We start from the raw sequence: 21,721 nt of genomic DNA on the forward strand, positions 1-21,721 counted from the left end.
GGCACATTAATGCATGACAGTACACAAACAGTATTGGCAACCAGGGAATCTCACCCAGGCCTTGGTGTCCAGAATTTTTATTGGAGTTTCATTAGGTAGGCATGACTAACTGAATCATTGCCCACAGGACTTAATATCCAGCTCCACTTCCCTTCCCAGAGGTAGGGCTAATATTACGTGGCTGAAAGCCCCAACGCTCCATTCATATGGTTTGTCTTTCTGGAATAGCCAATCCCCACTCTGTGTCATTCATTAGTATAATAAACTATCAGGTGGGAGGGGCAGCATAATAACAAAGATACTCCTATCACAGGGGAAATTCTAAGGATTTAGAGTTCCCTCCCAGGAACTAGGACAAAAGCCAGCCAAATTCTTTAATTACACAGTTGTTGAGAAAGTAAATGAGATCCTTTGTGTATTGCTTTCCAATATTTTTAGCACAAGGTAAACTCTTAGTAAATGGCCATGCTGGGGTCCTGGGGATGAACGTCTCCTTGTTAGTCCCATGTCTCATGTATTCCTATAAAACCCAGTACCCTGGTAAAATGACACGGAGCCTATCACTTGGAAAGATGAAATATAGTTATTGGAATTCTAGGTGAGTTTCTAAACTAGATCCTTGAGAGATAAAAGTGGTTTATATGTATAGGATAGAGATTTTCTTAAACTAGAAAAAATGATATTCAGGAGTCTTTTATGTGTGGTCTGTAGGAAGGGGATTTGTGAAGGGATTTAGGTTGGTTTTTCTGCAGTTACTGGTTCATAATTTCTTTTTTTTTTTTTTTTTAATTTTTTTTTCAACGTTTATTTATTTTTGGGACAGAGAGAGACAGAGCATGAATGGGGGAGGGGCAGAGAGAGAGGGAGACACAGAATCGGAAACAGGCTTCAGGCTCTGAGCCATCAGCCCAGAGCCTGACGCGGGGCTCGAACTCCCGGACCGCGAGATCGTGACCTGGCTGAAGTCGGACGCTTAACCGACTGCGCCACCCAGGCGCCCCACTGGTTCATAATTTCTAAACTTGTGTAGGTCATAAATTATTTTTGTCAGAAGAAGCTATCTGTTGTCAGGCAGTAGGCTAATATTTATGATATTTGTCTGTACTTAGTTAGCTATTAGGAAAAGTATAGTCAAATTTAACACTTGTTGGGGCACCTGGGTGGCTCAGTCAGTTGAGCGTCCGACTCTGGCTCCGGTCATAATCTCACAGTTCGTGGATTTGAGCCCCACATTGGGGCTTGCCACTGTCAGGACAGAGCCACTTCGGATCCTCAGTCCCCCTCTCGCTGCCCCTTTCCCACTTGCACTCTCTCTCAAAAATAAATAAACATTAGAAAAAAATTTTAACACTTTTATTCCTTTCTAAATAGAGATGGTTGTCCTTTTTTTTTTTTTTAACGTTTTATTTATTTTTGAGACAGAGAGAGACAGAGCATGAATGGGGGAGGGGCAGAGAGAGAGGGAGACACAGAATCGGAAGCAGACTCCGGGCTCCGAGCCATCAGCCCAGAGCCCGACGCGGGGCTCGAACTCACGGACCGTGAGATCGTGACCTGAGCTGAAGCCGGACGCTTAACCGACTGAGCCACCCAGGCGCCCCTAGAGATGGTTGTTCTTAGAGGCAATAATCTTAGTGCTGATTTTGATCATAACTCTATTTTGCCATTTGATAACCATTAAGAAAAATAAAATATTAGTAGAATATGAAATACTTAGTGTGGTATAAATTTTGAGTTTAACGCTTCTGTTAGATGTAAAGAAGTTAGGTTTAATTCCATTGTTTTCTTTGTATAGTTAAATTGAGAACTTTTTTTTTTTTTTTTTTTTTTCAACGTTTTTATTTATTTTTGGGACAGAGAGAGACAGAGCATGAACGGGGGAGGGGCAGAGAGAGAGGGAGACACAGACTCGGAGACAGGCTCCGAGCCATCAGCCCAGAGCCTGACGCGGGGCTCGAACTCACGGACCGCGAGATCGTGACCTGGCTGAAGTCGGATGCTTAACCGACTGTGCCACCCAGGCGCCCCGAGAACTTTTTTATTATTATTAGATTTTTATTTATTTAAGTAATCTCTACACCTGGCATGGGACTCAAACTCATGACCCCGAGATCGAGAGTTTCATGTTCATTTGAGTGAGTCAGCCAGGAGCCCTGACAACATTTTATTTTATTTTTTTTAACTATTTAAAAACTTACTGCGTGAATGTTATAGATAACCAAAGGTTATGGTTGGGAGTTAATGCTCCCATAGGAATATTCTTAGCATATATTTCCAGGTAGTACCTTATGATGCTTTACTGTAAACTATTAAATGGTTTTGCTCAGGTTTAACTTTTTTTTTTTTAACTCTGATTTTGTTGGTCTCGACAGATGAAGTTATGCTAAAACTACTAAACAACCCTACATTTTTGAAGACTTTAACTATCCAAAATACATTACTCAGACTGTGTGACCCGTTTAGATCAGTGAGGGCAGTGAGTGGAGGGTTCTGCTCTGGTTAGTTGTTTAATAGCATGTTACGTCTCCATAAACTTAGCATCATGCTTTTTAGGGTCCAGCACAGCAAGGGAAGAGTAGAGCCAGAGGGTCTTGCCCAGCAAAGAAATTGCACCAGCTCGGGATTAGCCACCCTGCCCCTGTCCCTTTAGTCAGGACTAATCAGAAGGCCTCTCTGTCCAACTACAAAACAGGGTGTCTGGAAGAGATGCAAACTCTGTGGCTGAACATTAGAAGTCTCTTCAATGATTTTTTAGGGCTGTGGAGTTGTTTTTCCTTCCTCCCAGAGTAGTTATGATAAAATGAGGTAATCTATATAAATAAAGTACTTGCAGAACTATATTTATATATGTAAAAAATTTTTCAACCAAACACTGAGTCTTCAGATGAGTTACTGAGCCATGAGTAATACATCAAGCAGAGGGGTAAACATACTCTGTGTGGAAATATAAAGCTCTAATGTGGAAGAATGAACCTCTTATTTCTAGTAAGAAGAGTTTGTTTAGTTTCTTGGTTTTTAAAAAACTTGAAAACTCGATCTCTTTTTAAAAAGCTGAGTTCTATTTTAAGACTTTCTTTTTGACGTGAATACTCCAGAGATTGAAATCAATGCTGTGTTAGTTTAAAAACTTTTAGTTACCTCTGGGGCGCCTGGGTGGCTCTCAGTCGGTTGAGCATCCAACTTTGGCTCAGGTCATGATCTCATGGTTTGTGGGTTCGAGCCCCATGTCAGACTCTGTGCTGACAACTCAGCCTGAAGCCTACTTCAGATTCTGTCTCTCTCTGTCTCTGTCTCTCTCTGTCTCCCCCCCACCCCCGCCGTTTGTGCTCTCTCTTGAAAATAAATAAATAAACATTAAAAAATATGTATATATTAGGGGTGCCTGGGTGGCTCAGTCGGTTGAGTGTCCAACTTTGGCTCAGGTCATGATCTCACATCTTGCGGGTTCGAGCCTCGCATCAAGCTCTGTGCTGACAGAGCCTGGAGCCTGCTTCAGATTCTGTTTCTCCCTCTCTCTCTCTCTCTCTCTCTCTCTCTCTGTCTGCTCCTCCCCCGCTCTCACTCTTTCTCTCCCCCCAAAATAAAATAAAATAAACATTTAAAACAATTAAAATATATATACAATATACATATAACATATATATTATACATAATACATGTAATATATGTTATATGTATTTATATATAATATATATAACATATTATAGTATATATATGATTTACATATATAACTTATACATATATATGTTATATATAACATATATTTACATAATATATATATATATATATATTTACATAATATATATGTTATATATTGTGGCTTTTTTTCCGTTTAACAATTTGTCTTGGAGATCGTTCTCTGACAGTATATATAAATCATCATTCTTTTAAATGCTGTATTTTGATAGTAAGTTCAGGCCATAATTTGATTGCTCTGTTAATGAAATTAGAAATGGGTACTTCGAGGGCTTTTTCCTATAATAAACTAGAGTGCAAAAAACACTCTGTACGTATTTGTACACATCTCTTTTTACACGTCTCAGTATTTTACTTTTAAGTTTATTTTTATTTATTTTGAGAGAGAGATAGCAAGTGGGGGTGGGGCAGAGAGAGAGGGAGACAGAACCCCAAGCAGGCTTTGTGCTGTCAGCACAGAGCCCAACATGGGGCTCAAACTCACCAACAGTGAGATTGTGACCTGAGCCAAAATCAAGAGTCAGACACTTAACCAACTGAGCCTCCCAGGTGCTCCTGTCTCAGTATTTTTCAAGATAAATGCCTAGAAATAGAATTTCAATGCTGTGTGTTGTCACTGTGAGCTTCAGTATGTTGGAAATCCCCTTGTCTGCACTGCTCTCTCTGCCCTGGAAGATGACAGGGAGAGGGCAGTTGATATTTCCTAGGTAATTGAGATTCCTGTAGTTGTCTAAAAGGAGTCTTACATTCTTGGTTTACAGATTTGAGATCATTTTTGTTTACTGTTACCAGTTTGTTGCAAGATCAAACAGGAGTACCTGGCATATAATATCAACTTTATATGCATGCCTTTGTCTAGATGTTAGGAAATAGTAGAACTATGACTAGATTACTATGGGCTGATCCTTTCAGGTAAGGAAAATCAGATTTATATCACCAGAATTTTCCTGTTTGTATCCAGTTGAGTTCTTTTTTTTTTTAAGGGAAAATTTGTATATTTCAAAAGGCACAAATCTTAATTGTACATTTTTGATAATAGTTAACCTCATGTAACTCACATCCCTTCAAGATAGATTTCCATCTGACTAGAAATTTCCTTCTTAGTAGCTCTAGGCCCTAGGTGACCACTATTCTGATAATTTCAACTTAGATTAGTTTTACCTGTTATAGAACTTCATAAAAATGAAATCACTCTTTTGTGCCTGGTTTTACTCACATAATATCTATCAGATTTATCCACGTGGTTATGATTACTGGAAATTGGGTTTCATTTTAATTGCTGAGTAGTAGTCCATTGTATGAATGTACTATAGTTGCCCATAATCCATTGTCCTATAGGTAAACATTTTAGGTTGTTTCCAGTTTGAGGCTATCATGAATAAAGAAAGCCTCTATGACCTTTTTTTTTTTTTTTTTTAACAATTCTATTTTTTTAGTGAAAAAAATTTTAATTTAAAGGAAAGAAAATGGTAATTTATTTCATAAATCATATCAGTTTATGCCAGCGTTGTTTTAAATGCAACATATTAAAGTACTAGGTGTTATTATCCTTTACTTAACCCTACTTCTTTGTGTTTTAATATACCAAATAACATAAATCTTCCTCCATTAAAAATCTTCAGCTTTTGGGTTGTCTGGGTGGCTCAGTCGGTTGGACATCTGACTTTGGCTCAGGTCAGGATCCCATGGTGTGGGTTTGAGCCTCGCATCCGCCTCTGTGTAGAGCCTGGAGCCTATTTTCTATTCTGTCTGTCTGTCTGTCTGTCTGTCTGTCTGTCTCTCTCTCTCTCTCTCTCTCTCTCTCTGCCTCTCTCTGCCCCTCCCTGACTCGTGCTCTGTCTCTCTTAAAAATAAATAAACATTTAAAAAAAGTTTTTTTTAAATCTTCAGCTTTTTATGACACATTTTAGGAATATTAAGATACCATTAAAATAGACCTTTCTAGACAGTAATCTAATACAGTGAACATTCTTAGCTGATACATTAATTGCTGGCTGTTACCATTTGCAAACATGTATTTTTATGGACTTATGTTTTAATTTTTTATGGGTAAATCCTTAGGAGCAGAATTGCTGGGTCAGAGGGCAAGTATATGTTGAACTTAAGAAACTTCCAAAACTTTTCTCTGAAATGGTTTTTCGTTCCCACCAGTGATGTCTGAAAGTTCCACTTGCTCTATATCCTCCCCAACATTTGATGTTGTCATTTTTTTAAATTTCTGCTATTCTGTGTAGTGGTATCTCATTATACTTTTAATTATCCCTAATGACTAATGATGTTGGTGCAATTTTACACGTACTTATTGCTCATTCATCTAACTTCTAAAGTGTTTGTTCCAGTCTTTTGTCTATTTTTTTATTGAACTGTTTGTCCTTTTATTATTGAGTTTTGGAGTTCTTTTTATACTGTGGATACGAGTCCTTTTTGTCAGACATGTTTTGTGAGTGGTTTCTCCTAGCCTGTGACTTGTCTATATGGTCTTGATGACAAAAGTTTTTAATTGTGATGCCAATTTACCAGTTTTTTTCTTTTTGAATGATTGTTTCCTATGTTTAAGAAATGTCTGCCTTCCCCCAGGTAGCAAAGATAGTCTCTCTGTGTTCTTCTCTAAGTTTTCTTTTATCGGCTTTTCTATTGTAGATTTTATGTCTGGGCTTATGATCTGTCTCAGACTAATTTTTTATATGGCTTAAGGTAGGGGTTGAGCTGCATTTATTTATATGTGGATGTGCACTTGTTCCAGTACCACCTGTTATTTTCCCCTTTGAATTGCTTTCGTACCTTATCAAAACCCATTTGACCATATAAGTATGGGTCTATTTCAGAACACTCTAATCTACAGTAGCCCCTTTTTATCCACAAGGGATATATTCCAAGTCCCCCAGTGGATGCCTGAAACCATGCATAGCACCAAACCCTGTATATACTATGTTTTTTGCTGTACATACATACCTGTGATAAAGTTTAATTTATAAATGAGGCACCGTAACAGATTAACAGCAATAACTAATAACAAAACAATGGTTATAACAGTATGCTGTATAAAAGTTATGTGAATGTGGTCTCTCTCAGAATATCTTCTTATAATGTATTCACCCTTTTGGTGATGATAATGAGATGATAAAATGCCTACATGATGAGGTGAAGTTAGGGGAATGACATAAACATTATGAACCAGCTTTAGGCTATTTTTAGCCCTCTGACCATGCATCAGAAAGATGATTATCTGCTTCCAGACTATAGCTGACCACAGGTAACTAACTGCTGAAAGTGAAACCACGATAAGGGGGAGCTGCTGTAGTCCATTCGTTGAGATGGCTATTCTTACTGCAATAACCGCATTTTCTTGCTCACCGTAGGTTTGTAGCTAGCCTTGAATTGGTTACTATAAATCTTAAATTTCTGTGCCTTTAAATTTTCTTTTGTCTATTTCAGGTCATTTGCACTTTGTGAATTTTAGGATTATAGTTTGTCAGTTGTTATTTTTAAGAAAGGCTGCCTAGGTTATGATTAGGATTGTGTTTAATCTGTGGATCAATTGGGGAGAATTGACGTTTTAACAATGAGGTTTGTAGTCCTTGAACATCATATTTCTCCACTTATTAAGGTCTTCTTTATATTTAAAAATTTTTATTTCTTTCTGAGAAAGAGAGACCGAGACAGAGAGCATGAGTGGGGGAAGGGCAGGGAGAGAGGGAGACACAGAACTCCATCCAGTCTCTGAGCTGTCAACACAGAGCCCAGTGTGGGGCTTGAACTCATGAACTGTGAGATCATGACCTGAGCCGAAGTCAGATGCTTAACCTACTGAGCCACCCAGGAGCCCCTATTAAGGTCTTCTTTAATCTCTTTAGCAGTGTCTTACAGGATTTATGTAGAAGTTGTGCACGCTTTTGGTTATGTTTATTCCTAAGTATTTTATGGTGGTATATTTTTTTCTTAGTTTCCCATTTTTTTCTGCGAGTATAAAGAAATACAGTTTGATTCTGATAATTGAACTTATGTCTTGTAACCTTGCAAAATTGGCTTAGCAGTTTTTGTTGTTTTTTTGTTCCTTAGGATTTTTATATAATCAGGTCATTTCTGAATGGGGACAGTTTTATTTTTTCCTTTCCAGCTTTTTATTTCTTTTTTGTGCCTTACTGCCTTGGTGAAAGTAGGACATTCTTGCCTTGTTCCCAGTCTTAGGGGATATAGTCAGTCTTTCACTACTGAGTATAATGTTGGATATAGTTTTCTCTTACATACCCTTGATCTCATTGAAGAGGTTCCCTTCTATTTCTAGTTTGCAGAGTTTTTAAAAAATATTACAAATCACTATTGAATATTGTTCACTGCTTTTATGTTGCAGCTTTTGGGATTGTCATAGTTTTCCTTTTTCTTTTTTAAAGGTTTATTTATTTTGGAGGGGACAGAGAGAGAGGGGGAGAATCCCAAGGCTCCGTGCTGTCAGCGCAGAGCCCACTGTGGGGCTCAATCCCATGAACAGTGAGATTATGACCTGAGCCGAAACCAAGAGTCAGGTGCTTAACCAACTGAGCCACCCAGGCACCCCATTATAGTTTTCCTTTTTTATTTATTAGTGATTGCATTGATTGATTTTTCAAATGTTTTTTCATTACTGAGATATGCAGAGCTTGATTATCGTGTATTAACTTTCATATATTACTGGATTCAGTTTGCTAATGTTGTGTTGTCTTTTTCTGGTAAGGTCTTTGGTTTTGATATCAGAGTTAATGCTGGCCTTATAAAATGAATTAGGAAGTATTTTTTCTATATTTTCTGAAGAATCTATGTAAAATTGATATGATTTCTTGCTTAAATGTTTGATAGAATTTGCCAGTAAAGCAAACTATCAAGGCCTGGTATTTTCTTTGAAGGAAGTTTTTGATAACAAATTTCTTTGATACTTTTTACAGTTATTCAGAACTTTATTTCATCTTGTATCAAGGAATGTGTTTCATTGTATAATGTTAAATTTATTGATACTAAAGTCATACATAATATTTGCTTATGCTGTTGATGTCTGTGGTATCTATAGTGAGGTCCTCTTTTTCATTCCTGATGTTAGTAATTTGTGTTTTTCTCTCTTCAATCAGATTTATGAATCTTTTCAAAGAATCTTACTTTTGCTTTGTTAATATTCTCTTTTATCTGTTCTGTTTCACTGATTTCTGCTCTTACTGTTACTCTTCTTTTTGCTTACTTTAGGTGTAATATGCTTATATTTCATTCTTTAATCTGTCAGTTATTTAGAAGTATATTGCTTAATTTCCAAATACTTGAAGCTTTTCTAGATACATTGTAACTGATTTCTAACACAAATGTTCTATAAGGTTTTGGTCTTGAAATTTATTGAGACTTGTTTTATAACTCAGTCTTGAATGTTCCATATGCACTTAAAAGTTGTGTTCTGCAGTTGTTGGATATAATATTCTATAAATGTCAATTAGGACAAGGTGATGGGTACTGCCATTCAGGTCTTCTATATGCTTATTTATTGATTTTTATTATGACTAGCTTTTTTATCAGTTACTGAGAAAGGGGTATTAAAATATTCAGATGTGATTGTGGATTTATTTATTTCTTCTGTCCGTTTATGTTTCAGTTATAAACTCTTATTAGCCACACATAGATATTTATAATTTCTGTGACTTCCTGATGTATTGATCCTTTTGTCATTATGAATTGTCAGTATCCTTTATTAATTCTGGTAATATTCCTTGTTCCAGGTCTATTTTATCAGATGCCAATATAACCATTCCTACCTATCACAGCATATCCATTATACTTCTGGGGTTTTTTACTTTATTCTGTGGTTGCCCTAGAGTTTGCAGTATATATTTACAATCAATCCAAGTTTACTTTGTCTGAGAAAGTTTTTCTTGCTCCTTCACTTTTGAAGAATAATTTTGCAGGTACAGAATTCTAGGTTGGTGAGGTTTTTCCTTCATATTTTAAATATTCCACTCTACTCTCTTCTTGCTTGCATGGTTTCTGAGGAGAAGTCCAGATATAATTCTTATCTTTGTTCCTCTATAGGTATGATGTTTTTCTTCTCTGGCTTCTTTATCTGTCATTTTCTGTAATCTGAGAATGATATGCCTAGGAATAGGGTTTTTTTGGCATTTATCATACTTGATGTTCTCTGAATCTTGGCTTGGTATCTGACATTAATTTAGGGAAATTCTCAGTAATTAATGTTTCAGATGTTTTTTCTGTTCCTTTCTCTTTCTTCTCTTTCTCTTCTCTGGTATTCCTATTACACATACATTATATTTTTTGTAGGTGTCTCACATTTCATGGATAGTTCTGTTTTTCTTCCCGTCTTTTTTTCTTTTTGCTTTTCAGATTGTTGAGATATTCTCAAGCTCAAGGATTCTTTGCTTAGCCGTGTCCAGTCTACTAATAAGCCCATCAAAGGCATACTTCATTCTGTTATAGTGTTTTAATCTCTAGCATTTCTTTTTGGTTTTCTCTTAAGATTTCAGGGGGCGCCTGGGTGGCTCATTTGGTTAAGTGTCTGACTTCAGCTCAGGTCATGATCTCACGGTTCGTGGGTTCAAGCCCTGCATCGGGCTCTGTGCTGACAGCTCAGAGCCTGGAGCCTGCTTTGGATTCTGTGTCTCCCTTTCTCTCTGCCCCTCCCCTGCTCCTGCTTTGTCTCTCTCTTTCTCTCTCAAAAGTAAACATTAAAAAAATAAATAAAATAAAGATAGATTTGGGGCACCTGGATGGCTCAATAGGTTAAGCATCTGACTCCGGCTTAGGTCATGATCTCACAGTTTGTGAGTCTGAGCTCCATGTTGGTCTCTGTGCTGACAGCTCAGAGCCTGGAGCCTGCTTCGAGTTCTGTGACTTCCTGTCTCTCTGACCTTCTCCTGCCCCTGCTCACACTGTCTCTGTTTCTCTTTCTGTGTCTCTCTGTCTCTCTTTCTCTCAAAAATAAATAAACATAAATAAAAGTTAAAAAAAAAAAAAAGATTTCCAGCTCTGCTTACATTGCCCATCTGTTCTTGTATGCTGTCTGCTGTAGCCATTAGAGCCCGTAACATATTAATCACAGTTGTTTTAAATTTCAGGTCGGATAATTCCAACATTTCTGACATATCTGACTCTGATTCTGATGCTTGCTCTGTCTCTTTAAACTGTATTTTTTGACTTTTAGTATGTTTTGATAGCCAGGCATATGATATACTAGGTAAAAGGAACTCTATAGGCCTTTAGTGATGTGGTAGTAAGGCATGGGGAAGGGCAAACATTATAGAGTCCTACGATTAGATCTCAGTCTTCTAGTGAGCCTGTACCTCTGGACTCGGAACTTCAAATGTGCTTCTCAACACTGCCCCCATCCTCATCTGTCTTTCTGTGGGGCAGGATAGCTAGAGTGGGCTGGAATTGGATATTTCTCTTTCCCAGGCCCGTTAGACTCTGATAAAACCCTAGCAGGTTAGGCTGTGATTACAGTTTCTTCTGAGGGCAGACTATTATTATTTTTTAAGTTTATTTATTTATTTTTGAGTGGGAGGGGTACACAGAGAGAGAATGAGAGAGAGTGAGAAAGAGGATCTCAAGCAGGCCTTGCACTTTCGGCGCAGAGCCCAGTGCAGAGTTTTTAAGAACAGAATGCCCTTGCATATTTCACAATGGTTCTTTTTTTTTTTTTAACCCCTGCTGGAAACAGGAGAGGATTTTTCTCTGATATTCACTGTGAGAACTAGTAGAACTCCAGGAAATAAAACTCACCAAACGTGAGGCCCTGATGTCTGGGTCACTCTCCAAGTGCCCAGTGACTGAAGTTTTTAATCTCTCCGATGTTCACACTGAACTGAGCCTCCAGCAATTTGTCAGGTACAGTTCAGGTTTCCTACCTCACCAGTGGTACCTATAGAGGTTTGTGTTTGTTGGTTTCTGCTCTCACAAGTCAGTATTCTCTGTATTCATCTGTTGGTCTCTACAATTTTGGGGGTAGCAGTTTGTCCTGTGACCTCACTTCTTTTGTAAATCTAAGAATAGTTATTGATTTTTCAGTTTGTTTAGCTTTTTATTTGTTAGGACACTGTGGTAACCTCCAAACTTTGTACATGCTGGACTGGAAACTGGAAGTCTGCGTTCAATTTTAAGGATATTTTCCTGTACATAGAATTCTGGGTTGATATTTTTTTTTCCTTTTCAACATTTTAAGGATGTTCCGTTGTCCTCTGACCTCTGTTGTTTCTGATGTCAGCTTTTTATTAGCATATCTATGGTGCTTTGTGTGAAATGTGCTGGTTTCCTCTAGCTGCCTTCGAGATTTTTACTTTTTTATTTTTCTTTTGAGAGAGGGAGAGAGCACGAGCGAGGGAGGCAGAGAGAGAGAGAGAGAGAGAGAGAGAGAGAGAGAATCTTAAGTAGGCTCCACGCACAGTGAGAACCCAACACAGGGGTTGATCCCACAACGATGAGATCATGACCTGCACCAAAATCAAGAGTCAGATGCTTAACCAACTGAGCCACCCAGGCACCCCTGTCTTTGGATTTTAGCAGTGTGACTATGATACGTCTAGCTGTGCATTCTTTGTTTTTGTCCTCATGGGGTTCCTTGAGTTTCTTGGAGCATAAGTTGATGGCTTGAACCAAATTTGGGAAGTTTAGATTATTACTTTTTCAAATATATTTTCTGCATTTTTTTCCATTCCTGGGACTCCAGTTACACAGTAGTATAATTGAAGGACTAATTAGAACCACATAGTAGCGCATATGTATAACTTATAAATATGTGTAAAGTTGCTGTGAATATATGTGTGTATTATGAATATATTTACATAGATAGTGCATAGTCTAAACATTTTAATGAGAGATGCATGACCCAAGAGAGTTTGGAGATGACTGCTTTCACTAAAGCCCTAAAATCTCAGGAATCTGTGTGTACTTCCACCAAACCAGTATACCTTTAATATGACAATTAACAACTGATCCTTAACTGTACACATTTGTCTTTCTGTTAAAGATAGGCTCCTAGAGAACAAGGATCTGGCTTGACTTTTCTATATAATTATGTAAAAACATAAAGACATTGGCTCTCTAGTTGATTTTTAGGAATCCAAAAATGCTATGACAGGCAAAGTAAAACTGGAAGTCACCAAAAATAGGAGAAGCACTGGAGAAAAATATCCCAGCCAAAAGATAACGTATGTATGTTATGTATCATATTCATATGATACAAAAGAGAGCTGGAATAGCAGTTTTCATATCTGACAAATAGAATTTATGGTAGAAAACATAAAAGACACAAAAAGGCAACCAAATTAAAAAATGGGCAAAGAATCTGAATAGCCATATCTCCAGATGTTCTTATTGGTTATTTTTGTACAACCTTGTGATACTACAAACTACTAAGTTGGACACTTTTTTTTCTTAACAAGCCATTGCATTGTTTTGTTTTTTATAAAAATTTTTTTTTTCAACGTTTATTTATTTTTGGGACAGAGAGAGACAGAGCATGAATGGGGGAGGGGCAGAGAGAGAGGGAGACACAGAATCGGAAACAGGCTCCAGGCTCTGAGCCATCAGCCCAGAGCCTGACGCGGGGCTCGAACTCCCGGACCGCGAGATCGTGACCTGGCTGAAGTCGGATGCTTAACCGACTGCGCCACCCAGGCACCCCTTGTTTTGTTTTTTAACATAAGCCCTGCGGTCACCATGGGGCTTGAATTCATGATCCCAAGATCAAGAGTAACATGTTCTACTGACTGAGCCAACCAGGTGCCCTAAGTTGGACACTTTTGAAAAGATGAATTGTATGTGAATTACATCTCAATTTTTAAAAAGCAGTCTGTATAGGGGTGCTTGGGTGGCTCAGTTAGTTAAGCGTCCGACTTCGGCTCAGGTCATGATCTCATGGTTCATGGGTTCAAGCTCCGCGTCAGGTTCTGTGCTCACGGCTCAGAGCCTGGAGCCTGCTTCGGATTCTCTGTCTCCCTCGCTCTCTGCCCCTCCCCCACTCACACCCTGTCTCTCTCTCAAAAATAAATAAAACATTAAAAAGCAATCTGTGTATTTGGCCTTAAGGGAAACTTCAGTTAATTCCCAGCTCAGAGCTGTACAGATTGTTCTCCCACTATAGTTAAAATTAGAAACAGCAAAAGGGTAGGTTAAGTATGTTTAGAAACTAACATTGCTGGGGCGCCTGGGTGGCGCAGTCGGTTAAGCGTCCGACTTCAGCCAGGTCACGATCTCACTGTCCGTGAGTTCGAGCCCCGCGTCGGGCTCTGGGCTGATGGCTCAGAGCCTGGAGCCTGTTTCCGATTCTGTGTATCCCTCTTTCTCTGCCCCTCCCCCGTTCATGCTCTGTCTCTCTCTGTCCCAAAAATAAATAAACGTTGAAAAAAAATTTTTTTTTTAAAAAAGAAACTAACATTGCTAATGTTAAGTAAACAGATTCACTGAAATCACTAAGGAAATTTAGAAATGGAACTGAATGATAAAAACATTGTGTGTTGAAATTTTTGGGACATAGCTAAAGGAGTATTTAGAAGGATATATATACCTTTAAATTATTTGCTAAGAAAAAATAAAAATTAAAGATAAGCAATACAGTGGAAACAAATGAAAATGAAAACACAACAATCCAAACTATTTGGGATGCAGCAAAAGTAGTTCTAAGAGGGAAGTTTATACCAACACAGGCCTACCTCAAGAAGCAAGAAAAATCTTAAATACACAACCGAACCTTACACCTAAAGGAGCTGGAAAATGAACAAAATTCAAACCCAAAGGAGGGAAATAATAAAGATTAGAGCAGAAATAAATGATATAGAAACAAAAAACCAAATAGAACAGATCAGTGAAACCAGGATGTGGTTCTTTGAAAAGATCAACAAAATTGATAAACCTCTAGCAAGATTTATTTAGAGAGAAGACCCAAATAACAAAGTCACTAGTAAAAGAAATAACAACCAACACCATAGAAATACAAACAGTTTTTACAGAATATTATGAAAACCTATATGCCAACAAATTGGACAACTTAGAAGAAATGGAGGGGTGCCTGGCTGGCTTAATTGGAAGAGCATGTGACCCTTGATCTTAGGGTTGTGAGTTCAAGCCCTAAGAAAAACAAAAATGGAGGCATCACAATTCCAGATTTCAAGTTGTATTACAAAGCGGTAGTAATTAAAACAGTATGGTACTGGCATAAATAGACACATAGAGCAATGGAACAGAATAGAAAACCCAGAAATAAACCCACAACTATATGGTCAGTTAATCCTCAACAAAGGAGGAATGAATATACAATGGGGAAAGACAGTCTCTTCAATGAATGGTGTTGGAAAAAAAGGATCACTTTTCTTTCATCATACACAGAAATAAATTCAAAATTTATTAAAGACCTAAATGTGAGATCTGAAACCAGAAAAATCCTTGAAGAAAGCACAGGCAGTAATCTCTCTCACATTGGCCATAGCAACATTTTTCTAGATATGTCTCCTGAGGCGTGGGAAATAAAAGCAAAATTAAACTGTTGGGACTATATCAAAGTAAAAATTTTCTGTGCAATGGAAGAAACAATCAGTAAAGCTAGAAGACAATCTTCTGAATGAGAGAAAATATTTGCAAATGACTTATCTGATAAAGGGTTAGTATCCAAAATATATAAAGAACTGATATACTGAATACCTAAAAAACAAATAATCCAGTTAAAAAATGGGCAAAGACACGAACAGACATTTCTCCAAAGAAGATAGACCGATGGGGCCAATAGATACATGAAAAGATGCTCAACATCACTCATCATCAGGGAAATGTAAATTAAAATTGCAGTGAGATACCACCATAAACCTGTCAGAATGGCTAAAATCAAAACAAGAAACAACCAAGTATTAGGACATGGAGAGAAAGGAACCCTCATACACTGTTGGTGGGAATGCAGCCACTATGGAAAATGGTATTGAGGTTCCTCAAAAAATTAAAAATAATAGAACTAACCTGTGATCCAGTAATCATACCACTGGATATTTACCCCCAAAATACAAAAACACTAATTCAAAGGGATATATGCACCCTATTTTTATTGCAGCATTATTCACAATAGCCAAACTATGGATGCTGTCCAAGTGTCCATTGATAGATGAGCAGGTAAAGAAGATGTGGTATATGGGGTGCCTGAGTGGCTCAGTCAATTAAGCATCCAACTTCGTCTCAGGTCATGGTCTCGCAGTTCGTGAGTTTGAGCCCCACGTCAGGCTCTGTGCTGACAGCTCTGAAGCTGGAGCCTACTTTGGATTCTGTGTCTCCCTTTCTTTCTGCCCCCTCCACCACTCGCACTTTGCCCCCCCCCCCAAAAATAAACATTTAAAAAAATTTTTTAAAAAGATGTGGTATATATTACACAATGGAATATTATTCAGCCATAAAATGGAATGAAATCTTGCCATTTGCAACAATATGGATAGAACTAAAGAGTATAATGCTAAGTGAAATAAGTCAGTCAGAGAAAGACAAATACCATATGATCTCACTCATATGGAATTTAAGATACAAGCAAAGTAAGAAAAAGAGACAAACCGAGAAACAGACTTTTTTTTTTTTAAAGCTTATTTATTTTGAGCAAGAGATAGCAGGGGAGGGGCAGAGAGAGAGGGAGAAAGAATCCCAAGCAGGCTTCATGCTGTCAGCACGGAACCCAGCTCAGAGCTCGATCCCACAGACTGTGAGATCATGACTTGAGCCGAGACCATGAATCCAAGGCTCAACCAACTAAGCTACCCAGGTGCCCCAGAAACAGACTCTTAACTGTAGAGAACAAACTGATGGGTTACCAAAGGGTAAGTTGGTGGGGGATAGGGGAAATAGGTGATGGGAATTAAAGAGTACACTTATCAAGATGAAAAAAAGAAAAATAAAATGATTTTTAAAAAGGCTGTACACACCTATCATTCCTGGCTCTGTCTGCTGAAAGGGCCTAGAAGCAATGGAACTCCTGAAGCAGTGAGCACACTGATATAACTAAGTATTTGCATAAATAAATAAATAAATAAATAAATAAATAAATAAATGGGAGAGAAGGGATGTTTTCAGTAGTTTTTCCATACTGAAAATTCCAATTAATAAAATAGGAAGGAGGGAAATAGAAAGTCACCATTAGGCAAATAACACAGCAGTAATTGTAGACAAGATCCATTGGTCGATGCTAAAACGAGTGGCTGAAAGTTTGAGAAACAGACTATTTGCATAGTCTCAAAGTATCTCTCCCCAAATAGATTTAGTTGCAAAAGATACAATAGCAACTTTGTAGTGAAGAAATCTGACAGACACCACCTTAACAAAGTAAGCAACGTTAACGCCACCAGTACTGAGACCTATCGAATCAGCATCATGTGCCCCCTGTTTGATGTACTGAGAAGGGCAAAGCACCACTTCTGTGACATCGCTTCTGTGGTATTCTTGCCAGAAATGCGTAACTCAATCGAATCGTGAAAACGTCAAACCCAAATTGTGCGACCTCTGCAAAATAACTGTGACAAGTATTCTTCAAAAGGTTATGGTCACAAAAATGGAGAAAAGACTGAGGAGCTGTTAGAACTTGGAGGAGACTAAGGAAACATGACGTCTAATGCAATGTGGGATCCCGTATTGTATCCTGAGAGAGAAAAAAGGATCATAGTGGGAAAACTGATGACTTTTGAATAAGGGCTGTAGTTCATAATACTGTGCCGATATTAATTTCTTTGTATTGTTAACCTTGGGAAAAATTTGGTAAGGATATAAAGGAACTCTGTACTATTTTTGCAACTTTATGAGTAAAATTATTTCAGAGACAAAAAATAAAAATATACAGGGTAAACATTCATCTCAGTAAGTTAGAAGAACAATTGAGTATACTCAAAGGAAAAAGAAGAGAAAAAGTTCGGAAAATAAAAGATGTACTGACTCTCGGGGCGCCTGGGTGGCGTCCGACTTCGTTTCAGGTCATGATCTCACAGTCGTGGGTTCAAGCCCTATGTCGGGGCTCTGTGCCGACAGCTCAGATCCTGGAGCCTGCTTCAGATTCTGTGTCTCCCTCTTTCTCTGCCCCTCCCCTGCTCACGCTCTGTCTCTCTCTGTCTCTCAATAATAAATAAACGTTAAAAAAAATTTTTTTAATTAAAAAAAGATGTACTGACTCTGGAATTGTTATGCCATTTTTCTTGCAAGACTGAATAAGAGAAAGAGAATGTAGTACATAAGATTCAAAATGAAAATTGAAAATCATACTGCGTTTCTTTTGATATCATATCTTGCCAAGCTAGGTCCTCTACATTGCTGTGATTGAAAGCAGATACTTCGTGGAACAGGCAATGAAGGTTGCAGTGTCCACAATTTGATTCTAGGAGTTGAAAAATTTTCTAGTACCCAATAGGTACTAAGTTGTTTGAGCCTATTTGATAAGCAGAACAATTACATGTTTCTTTTAGTCAAAGGGTACCCTGAAAAAAAAGAAATATAGAGACACTGAAGATGCCATGAACCAAGAAAGTTTGTTAACCTTTGAAATACGAGAATTATGAACAACTAAGTTATTCAAAAATTTTAAAAACCTAGATGAAATGGATAAATTCATAGAAAAATGATAGGCAACTTGAATACAGTATGAGAAACATTAGAATGGTAATCAAATATCTTCCCTCCCACAAACCCCATACCTAGATGACTTTATAGGTAAGTTCTAACAATTTCAAAGGAAAATTCCTCTCTTACACAAGTTACTACAGAAAATGGAAAAAGAGTGAAAACTGCCTTAACTCTTCATGAGGCTAATATAATCTTGATTTCAATCCCTGGTAAATTCAAGACATAAAACTGTTTTTTTTTCATTAATGTAGCTGAAAGGATCCTGAATAAAATATCAGCTTGTCTGCATCTAAGAATATTGTAAAAGAGTGATGCATCGTAATCAAATGGTGTTTAGTTCAGGAATCCAGACAGTTCATCTTTAAAACAATTATTAATGTAATTCACCATTTTAATAGTTGAGAGAAGAAAAAAATGTTTTCCTGATTTGATTCTGTAAAGCATTTTATAAATTTCCGTAATTGTTTATGATATAAATTCTGAGCAAAGTATATATAAAACTATTGAATATTTGGGTTTTAGATTTTTAGAAACTTTATTATGGACATTTTCAAACATATTAAAAATAGAGTGAATGATGTTATAGATCTGACATGTACTCATTGCTCAGCTTCAGCAATCACCAATAATATGGCAACTCTTTTTATGCACACACGTATACGCACACACACTTTTTTTCCTTGCCCTGCCGGATTATTTTAAAGCAAATTCCAGACTGCATGTCTTCTTATGAGTCCTCAGAATATAGCTTTTTTCTCTACAACCATTAACATCCTAAAAAATTAACACTAATCCCTTAACATTATCTAATATCTAGCCTGAGTGGAAATTGTCCTGATTGACTCATAAATGTGGATTCAAAGTTCACACCTTGCATTTGGCTGTTACTCCTCATTTTTTCTTTTAATCTATAATAGCTTCTCTCCCTCTTTTTTTTTTTTTCCTTTCCTTTTCTTTTCTTTTCCAGTTATGTCCCTAAGAAAATGGGCCATTTGTTCTGTGGAATTTTCCACATTCTGGATTTGTTTGTTGTGTCCCCATGGTGTTGCTTAACATGTTTCTTTATGCCCTGTATTTCCTCTGAACAGGTATTTAGGTGTAATTAAATTGTTATGTAGTATTGGAGGGGGGTATGAATACTAACTTCATGAATACTGATGTGTAACTTCTTAATTCTTCATGTCAGGAAGCACATTATGCTTGTCTGGTTTTTTTGTTTAAGATGATCAGTGGGTTTCGGTATCTTGCAGATGCAACCATTATAAAGGTCTTCGTTATCCTTTTTATCTAATGTTTTAGCAGTCACTGATGCTTGTTGTCTAGATCATTATTTTTTATTAGGGGGTAGAAAAATATTCTAACTTAGTTTTTTGTTTGTTAGCTTGTCTTCTATAGAAGAAAAACAGTCCCTCCTCATTCCTTTGATTAGCTTGAAGTTTATATAGGAAAGGCAAGATATATTCTTGATTTTTTTGTAGAAGGGCACTTTCTTTGTAAACCTACTGGGAACATGATACTAATGGATACCCTTTAGAGATGTTTTACTTTAATATTTAAAGTAAGGCAAAGATGCCTACTATTACTGCTGTTGTTTAATATATTACTGGAGGTTCTTGTCAACAGCATAAAAGAAGAAAAACAAAACGGTGTAAAGATTGTAAGGAAAGAGAAAATTGTTGTTACATACAGGCTATATACTCATTTACTCTGGGAGAAAACAAAACAGAATCAACAAACTATTAGAACTGCCTTGAGTTCATCAAGGATGCTAAAAATCAATACTGTTTCTTTTCATCATCCTTAAGCAACTAGAAAATGAGTTTGTTTTTTTTTTTTAAAGGAGATTGGAAGTTTATTGAATACACTACAAGGGAGCAGTGGGCAGGACAGCAAAGGAGAGACTGCCTAGAAAATGAGATTTTGAAAAAATACTTATTTAAAATAAAACCTAGAGAGTACCTAGATATTAGTCTAATCAAGAATATAAGGCTTCAGGGGCGCCTGGGTGGCGCAGTCGGTTAAGCGTCCGACTTCAGCCAGGTCACGATCTCGCGGTCCGTGAGTTCGAGCCCCGTGTCAGGCTCTGGGCTGATGGCTCGGAGCCTGGAGCCTGCTTCCGATTCTGTGTCTCCCTCTCTCTCTGCCCCTCCCCCGTTCATGCTGTGTCTCTCTCTGTCCCAAAAATAAATAAACGTTGAAAAAACATTTAAAAAAAAAAAAAAAGAATATAAGGATTCATATGAAGAAAACTTTACAACTTCAGTAAAAGACTTAAGAAAGAATCATGGATGTGATAATTTACTCTTATAATGATGTTCTTACTCTTGAAGCTTATCAATAAATTTTAAGTAATCTCTGTCAAAATTTTAGCTGGATATTTTTGAGGCTCTCTATACACTTATCCTAAGTAATGTGTCGAAGAATAAAGAAGAGGTTGTGAATAGCTGAGCCAGCATTTTCGAAAGAGAATAAAAGGGAACTTAACCTGCCAGATATTAAGACCTACTACAAAGCCATAGTAATACAGTTTGGTATGGTGTAAGAACAAATAAATCACTGACACATATTAGAGAGCTTATAGACCAAAGGAGATGGGGGAGCTTTATAAAGATGACCCCATAACCAATAGATAAAAGTTAAATCATTTAGTAGATGGTGTTGGAAAAAAATAGCTCAGTATATATTGAGAAATAAAACCTTATTCTGCATGATATACAAAGGTACAGTTGTATTCCACCTAAATGTGGAAGATAAAACCAAAGGATGAATAGAAGAAAAAGAGGAATATTTTTGTGACTTGGGGTTGGGGAAAGAACTTCCTAAAACCTCACAGTATGAACCAATTGCATGTGTGTGTATGTGAATTTAATTGCATCAGAATAGGTAGTACTATTTAACAAAGGACCCCATAGGCAAAATTAATACACAAGTGACAAACAGGAGACAATATTTGCAATGTTTAATATTGCCAGGTGCCATTATCCTCTAGATTAGATTCTGCAAATAAGATAAAAGAAAGCAATCCCAGCAGAAAAATGGGCAAAGACAATTTATAGAAAAGGAAGCCCCAAAAGTAATAAGCATATAAAGAGTTGCTCAAAGATACTAGCGACCAGGGACATGCAGATTAAAACAATATGACATTATTTCAAATATGTTGACCTTGCACATATTAGAAAACCAGATAAAACCAAATGCTGATGAAGATGCAGGGCTATAAAAACCCTCATACACTGATGGGGGATATGTAGCCACTCTGGACTGTAGCATGGCAACTCAGAATAAGAACTTAACATGAATTATGACCCAGAAATTCTGCTCTTGAGTTTATATGCCAAAGAACGTCGCAGACATATCTGTAAGAGAACATTTACACGATGTTTATTACAGCATTGTATAGTAGAAAGGCATTGGAGGTTGTCCAGGTGTCCAG

At 37.2% G+C, this 21,721-nt stretch overlaps 1 protein-coding gene across 14 annotated transcripts in view; it reads left to right on the forward strand.

Annotated features, from left to right (window-relative positions):
• UBR2 (ubiquitin protein ligase E3 component n-recognin 2) overlaps window positions 1-21,721 on the forward strand; it is a 125,206-nt gene that overhangs the window by 15,683 nt on the left and 87,802 nt on the right. The gene's annotated exons all lie outside the window — the stretch shown is intronic.

The sequence above is a fragment of the Prionailurus viverrinus genome, chromosome B2 (assembly GCF_022837055.1).
Source record: "Prionailurus viverrinus isolate Anna chromosome B2, UM_Priviv_1.0, whole genome shotgun sequence".
NCBI lineage: Eukaryota > Metazoa > Chordata > Mammalia > Carnivora > Felidae > Prionailurus > Prionailurus viverrinus.